The sequence below is a fragment of the Passer montanus genome, unplaced genomic scaffold (genome assembly GCF_014805655.1).
Source record: "Passer montanus isolate IOZ18808 unplaced genomic scaffold, ASM1480565v1 scaffold86, whole genome shotgun sequence".
Taxonomy (NCBI): domain Eukaryota; kingdom Metazoa; phylum Chordata; class Aves; order Passeriformes; family Passeridae; genus Passer; species Passer montanus.
In genome coordinates, this window is record NW_024373923.1 from 315338 (window position 1) to 323156 (window position 7819).

Below are 7819 nucleotides of genomic sequence, written 5' to 3' on the forward strand. Positions count from 1 at the left end.
CCTCCTGCCAGCTCTTTTGTGAGGTTTACCTCCCACCGTCACAACTCTGCTGTGCTTTGGTGCTGCCACCTCACAGCCATGGGGTAGCGAGGCATTGGGGAGCAAAGCTGGGGATGTTTGGTTTCTCTCTCTGCATGAGGCAAGGGCATGAGGTATTTCATCTGTGAGGTGTCCACCCTTTCTTGCCTCTGGGCTCTTATTTTTTTCCACCAGGCTGGCACCACGTAGTGCCAGAAGATCACACTCTTCACCAGGGCAGGGAGGATTCTCTGGTCACCACCCCAGACTGCTGCCAAAGGGTCACACTTCTCTAGCATCCCTCTGTCACTGTTTCATCTGTAACTGCTCCAGCTCTGCTCCTGTGGGTTACAGCATCTCTGAGAAAAAACTCAGGAAGTCTTAGAAAAAAAGTATAGGAAATTCACAGGCTCTAGTAGGGTGTAACTTTTTTTAGGCACTTTTTGTTTAATGATATTGGAGTCTTCTTCCCTGGGGACAATCCTTAGCAGAACTCTCTAGGGAATCCTGCTTGGGAAGGGGTTTGGACCAGGTGTCCTCCAGTGGTCCCATCCAACCTTACCCATTCAGTGAGATATTGTTGTTTTGTTTGCAAGAGTTCAATATTTTCCAAATTAGAATACTTTCACTATTAATCTCTGCCCTGAAATAATTGTAAATAATGAAAATATCAAGTGTGATGGAGAAATAGTGTTGTTTTCTGATTATTTTCCTCTTTCTTCTGAGCATCCTTTGCTAATAGAAGTTGTGGAGATCTGCTCAAACCTTCTTTGGCCATCCTCCATATTATAGGAATTTGAATTTATGAGGGAATTTCACACTCTACCCTCAAGGTATGGATGAGATTATGCCCCTTGGGGCAAAGTATGATCTTAATTCACTTTTGGTGGTGAAGAATGTTTGTGTGGCCTGGGATAAGGAGCCTTTCCAAGATGGAAATTCATCCTCCTCTGGCAGAGACAAGACAAACCTCAATCTTTGCCCCACTCATTCTCGTGGTACCATTCCCCACCAGGCTCCTGAGCTGTCTCATATGTAAAATTCATTTTGTGTCAAGGAAAGTTTGGTTGGTGGAGATGTTTGCAGCTTGTGTGCAAGTTGTGTGAGCTCATGACAGCATTATTTGGTGTTCTGTAACACAATGCATGCACATAATTTCAGAACAATGCTACGGAGTAGAAAACATGTCCCAGTGACCTTGAGGGGATCAGTGACAGGACCCTACTCAAAGCCCTTCAGCACACACCATCTGGAAAGCTCTAGAAAGCAAAGGGAAGCATAGATGTCAACATAAAAAATATATGTTTGGCCTTTTATGAACAATTCATGAACCACATCACTAGTGCACTAACATAGGGGGTTAAGAGCTAACAGCAAGCATTGAACTTACAATGAAGAGTGGCATATCAAACAGTCTATGAAATTTTTTACTGGGATCTGCCGGAAAAACTGGTGTGAAAGCACCACAGGAGTTGTAGGAGGACTTTGACAAAACGTTAGTGCAATCGTAAGTCATTTCATTATGACAACCAACTTTCTTTGTAACACAGAGCAAGACACTCTGGTTCACATTCTCAGCTTATGCAGAGCAGTGCTATCAGTTTCAGATGTGTTAAATCAGTTTACAGGAGCAAAAGATCCGCTTTCATTTTCTTTGTTGAAACTATTCATTCCAAAGTGGCTTTGGAGTGCTCCTGGTAGAAGGATATAATATAAACTCCTGTTGTTTGCTGCCTGTAAGAAGTGTCATATTGAGAAAATGGGCCTTTGTTAAAGATTCAAGTGTTTGGAAACTGGTTCACCAGCTCAAGTAGCCAACTCATCACAGTTTCATTAGAGCTGTGGTGGAAGGAAGAGGGTAAAAGAACTGGAGAGTCCTTGGGAAAAAGAGTAAAAGAGTGATCTGTGCTCCAGGAAGTTAAATTACATATCAATATCTAATTCTCATGACTCTGTTGTGCTACAAAAATAATCAGAAAAAAAATTTCTTGTCCTAAAACTCATGGAGTGTCTCAGTCCTGCAAGAGTCAGGCTCATAGGAAGCCCAGGTTTTTCTTCTGCAATGCTTGGAATAGGTGCATCTTTTATGGCACCTGTTTTCCTCACAGGATTTCTCCCCTTGTGGACATCAGTCAGTGATGGAAAGCACAGAGCAGGAACCCTTATACCCTCTGTACTTTTCCAGGTTAACCTGCTCCAGAAAAAATCACAGGTTGTCCCTGAGAATCTTTCATAAGGCAGAAAAATTTCTGACCTGTCTCCATCCCACTCCCATGCATCATACCTGGCAGTTCTCAAACTGTCCCAAAAATATTGTTGGCAAATATGGCTCCAATCAAATTAATACAATTTTTTGTCATTGGCTCAAAGTGAGTAAAACTCTCACCACCTCTCCCTGGTTTGGCATGCCCCAATATTATGTGTGCACCCTAACAGTGCACCCTTGGTGTCTTCTACTTGCCCTGCCTGTTTATGAATAAAAATTATAAACTTAATACATATTAACTTTTAAAATATAAATAACATATAAAATTTTAAATATAAATATAAAATTTAAATATATATAAAATATAAGTTTGTAAAAAATATAAACTTTTTTAATATAAATTTTTCCTGTTTATAGTCTCAGAGAGCAAGCATATCAAGCACAAAATTAGTTTAAAGGGAAGAACTGTGAAAACCTCAGCAAGGTAAAGGCAAGGAAGAGAGCACGTGAAAAGCATCTGTGGTGAACCTTTTCAGAGCATGGCAAGAACACAATTAGAGAAGGGATGAAAAGTGAGAGATCTGTTAGGGAAGAAAATGATAATGTGGCAGAGCTGTAATGAAGCCAGTGGCAAAGGAGGGCAGTGCTTATTTTTCTTGAAGACAGGAAAAAATAAAACACCACCACTTGAAGGGGAAGAAATGCATTCAGAAACACAAAAGGGCATTTACTGAAAGGAGGGAGAGTCTGGAAGATATGAAGATCTAGGTCATGGAGAGAGTATAAAAATGGATCTTGAGACAGAAGATGGAAGAGGCAGCCTGCTTGCTTACTGGGACTTTATTGCCAGTGTCTAAGCTGACACAGCACACCTCATTTATCCTCATTAAACAGCTACCATCAGGACACAGTTAGTGACCATTAGGCCTCAATTCTCTCTCCTTAAACTGCAGATAAATAGATAGCTACTGCAAGAAGTAAAAGTGTCTTTGCTTGAATTACTGGTAGTTGCAGTTTCCCAAAATTCTGGTCAGAGATCAGCAAATGACAGCAAAGGGTTGACAGTAAAGACAGCAGTACAGAAGCCTGCCTGCAAGGATGAGAACTCAAAGAGATGCCCTCTCTGATGGAATGGACTGAGCTTCATTTACTGCAGATATAACATGATAATGTTTAGGTTGATCCCACGGCTTCATCCCATGGTTTAGTGGAAGGTGTCCCTGTCCAGGGCAAGGGGTTTGGAATTAAATTATCTTTATGGTCTCTTCCAACCCAAACCATTCCATGCTTCTGTGATTCCCATGGGCAGATTGAACACCTGCCCCCAATAACCTGAAGACCAAGCACCTGTACCTGTGGGGTGTCTCATTATCTTACCTTCCCGTGGGGATGAAGAGAACTTTGTGCCCAAGAACAGCCACTACAGCACCCATTTGTTACAGAAGGCAAGAGGAACGCTGTACATATCATCCAGATCGTACAGTGCTGTTGGGTGCTTCCATTTTAAAGTGCCACACATGCCTCTGTGCTTTCTAAATATCCCCCCAAAAATCCCATTGTTTTAGTGGAGCAGCTTTTTAGATCCAAACTTCCCAAAACTTGGATCTTGGTGACTTTCGTAAAAGTCTGAATAAATTTAAGGATTGAAGAATTTGACTGTGAGCCAGTCACTATGTTTTTGCTCAGGATACCATGAAGATTTTTTGTTTTCTTTGTTTTCAAATGGTGTTTCACCAGAATGTCACCTCCAGAACGGCCATGGTGACCCTGAGGGTCCAGATTACATCAGCCAAGAATGATTTTGATATTCTTAATGAAAAAAAGGGGGAGTAGAGAGGCACAACATCTCTGGGATCTGAACCACTGCCTTCTTAACTTGAAAAATCTCATTATCATGCTTATGGAAATTCAGGATATAATGCAAACAAGAATGTATGTTTAAGCTTTGGTTTAGTCCCACTGATATCAATATGATTTAAACACTTTAAAATTAGGTAGATGATTAATTGCTCTTACAAGAATGAACCTGGCTTCCAGTTCCAACACCTAGTCCCATCGGCCAAGATGAAATTTAATTATTTTATTGAGTGGAAAAAGGAATCAATAGACTTCTGTTTTAAACAATCTCACAAAGTGTTCCTAGCCCCAGGCCTCAGTTTGCCATGAGTAGTCCTTGCATACATCAAAGGACTATTTGTTAACATTACCAAAGCAATGTGAATTCCTTGCTGGAGGAATGTGCAACTTGTATGAGAGAACATCCTTATCAAGACTTTAATGGCAGGGCATTGTCTCCAAATCAGCTTCTTTCCTTATTTCTTCTAACCATGAAAAACGAGTCCATGTCACTTAAAGAGCAAAGTGAAAATGAATCTTTAAACCAGGGCACAGGTTCCTTTGTCCTTCTTTAATGCAGCCATATGTTTCTGTCCATCCTTCATTAACTAAAAAAAAAAAAAAAAAACCAAACCCCCATTAAATAATTTCTTTTGTATAAGTAGTCCATCCTTAATTAACTAAAAAAAAATAATTCAAACCCCCATTAAATAATTTCTTTTGTATAAGTAGTCTTCAAGACATGTCTGTTCACACTGGGTGGGTTTCTGAGGATGCAAGCTATGCAGTTTTGGATCAGCCATCTCTTCATGTCTTCACTGATGAGGCTGTCCCAGAAATTATATTTGTCTCCTCCTGCTGCTTCGAAATTCAGATCATAGACTGGGTGAGGACATTGAGGCTGAATCACAGGAGGGGAAGCATAAACGTTGTTCCATCTGCCTTGGATTCAAACGCTGAAGGTGAAAAAGGGCACGAAAACCCTGACACAGCTGGAGATCCTGAATTCCATCTCGCTAGGCTTCTGGAGCGGTATGTGTGGGACCTCTGAGAACTGTTGCACGCACATCAACCCAAAGGCCCCTTGCAGGCTCAGGCAACCTGTGTTTCTGCCTCCGTTTCAGGAAGTGGTAGCTTTGAAAGACCATATCAAACCAGTACATTGTGTTTCCTGCACATCCTGCTTTATTGGAGGTTAATTCCTTCTGACGCATGCAGCCTGCTGCTGCCAATTAAGTCAAACGTATTTTACGCTTTACTTTTCTGTTGCCTTGCAGGCTTTTGTTGGAAAAAAATTAATAAATAAAACTTGCCAAACACTGTTAAATGACACGGTCTGATGATTTGGAATAAACACCCATATTTTAATACATCAGAAGGATTGAGAGAGGGAGGAGGAAACTCTGGAGCAGCACCCAGCTGGATGCCAACTGCACAGCACCCAGCCACCACCCACAGCATTAATTTCTGACTGTTGTAAAAGCAGAAAAAGGAACCCCAGGACAAGCAAGGAGTGTGGAGTTGTTTCTCATGCAGCGACACTGCAATGTATAATTCTTTGGTAGAGGAAGATAAAAAGCAGCTGCACTGGAAGAGCAGCAGAAGAGCAGTAGAAGTACAGGACCAAAACGACTCTTCCTTTGCAATTCCATCTCTGCTGCTTCATATTGTGGTGGTTTCTGGGTTTGTTCCCATTTTCTGCTTCTGTCTGTGATCTCCAGGTTATCTCTTTCAGGCTTTAGAGAAGCAGCTGGGACTGCTCATGCTCAAGTTATGATAAGAAAAACTATATTTACTCAGGGTCACCTGAGACACAAAATTATGTAAAAACTCATCAGATCTTCCTAATAAAACAGATTTATTTATTTATTATTTTGTTATCCAACTCAACACTGAGATAGTGCTGTGACAGGAGACACTCAGTGGAGCCTCTGGATGACATTACATTTTAATTTGGAGAAGAGAGGCAGCAGCAGCAGAAATACAACCAGGGTGAAGAAGAGTCCCCAGAGAGCTGACACTGTAAATCAGTGACATCATATATCAGCTGAGATTCCAGGCTCCTGAATGGGTCCATGGTCCTCAATTCCATTACATTGTTTTACTGGAAAATTTTAGAGCAACTTTCAGAAATCAAGCCTGAGGGAAGGGTTTCAATTCCTTTTCTTTGGTAACAACAGAAAAACCTAGCATAGAAAGCTTCCTGTAATAAAATTGCAGCGTACTTTACCCAAAATGACACTTTTATGTCCCCTGTGGGATAGATCATGAGTGTCAGAGACACTAAACCCAACACTCAAAGCAGTTTCTGTGAGAAAACAATGGTTAACAGCACTCTGCTTGCAAATACATACAAAGATCCTTCCAAGGGATGTTCAAGGCAGGCATCTCCCTGAGAAAAAACTTGTCACTGATGAGAGAGAGAGAGATAGCAATTACAGAAAAATACCTGATGCAAGAAAAGAAAAATTCCTTATTTGTAGTCAGAGACAGGGTTGATGCTCAACTAGAACATGGTTTGAAGACAGTACAAGGGCAACAGGTATCATACTTGAATGATGGAGTGGCAGCATCAAGATAGTTCATCAGCATCAGCTCTGGGTCTCAACACTTTGAAGACAGTACAAGGTCAACAGGTATCATACTTGAATGTGGCAGCATCAAGATAGTTCATCAGCATCAGCTCTGGGTCTCAACATCGTAGCTAAGGTTTAATTTTAAATTTAAACAAATTCCCTGGCAGGGAAATGCCTTCAGCTTGGATCATTACAGACTGGCAGCTAACGATGTGAGAAAGAGACAATCAGCACTCTTTTCATCCAAGAAAGTTCTTTTAAAATCTTTGCAAAAGTGCATAAGATTGGGCTGAGACAGTGCCTCAGAAAACACATCTGTCCAGTGCTTCCAGGAAGGTGAGATGACAGCATCCAACACACTGGTGCTGGCAGTACTGGATTGCATGGCTGTGATTAAAACAGGAGGGGGAGGATGTTTCAGATAGCAGTAAGGTTCTGCTCAGTAATTTGTATTCCTTTTGTCTACAGAAGTTTGCTGATCTTCCTCACACATTCGAATTTCCTGTGATTCTCAGATATATTTCATTGGGAAAATATTTGAAGGGAAAATTGCTCTTTAGCAAAAGCGGCAGTTGAGACTGGAGAGGAGAAGGGTGAGGAAAAGCCTCATCATGGTCTGCAGTTTCCTCAGAAAGGGAATTGGAGGCACAGGCATTGATCTCTCAGGTGACAGTGACAGGACCCCAAGGAACAGCTGGAGCTGTGCCAGGGAGGTTTAGGTTGGATACCAGGGAAAGGCTCTTCCCCAGAGGGTGCTGGCACTGCCCAGGCTCCCCAGGGAATGGGCACAGCCCTGAGGCTGCCAGAGCTCCAGGAGCCTTTGGACCCCCTGCCAGGGATGCCCAGGGTGGGATTGTTGGGATTGCTGTGCAGGGCAGGAGCTGGACTTGATCCCTGTGAGTTCTTTTCAACTCAAGACATTCTGTGAACATGAACTATGACCAGTAGTTACTGCAGATGTTTTTTAACTCTTTGACACTAACCCATTAAAAGCAGGTGCCTTTATTTCTGAATTATCTTGTAGTTGGTTCAATTTGTTGAGTAACAAGCAGTGTGTGATGAAATGGAAGCCACACAGTGAAATTGTGCTTGCTCTACACAAACTCCTTCTTGTTTTCATAGGCTGAATGAAGGGTAAATAAATCCCTGTTTTCCCTGGAGCTCTCACAGATATTTGTTAACC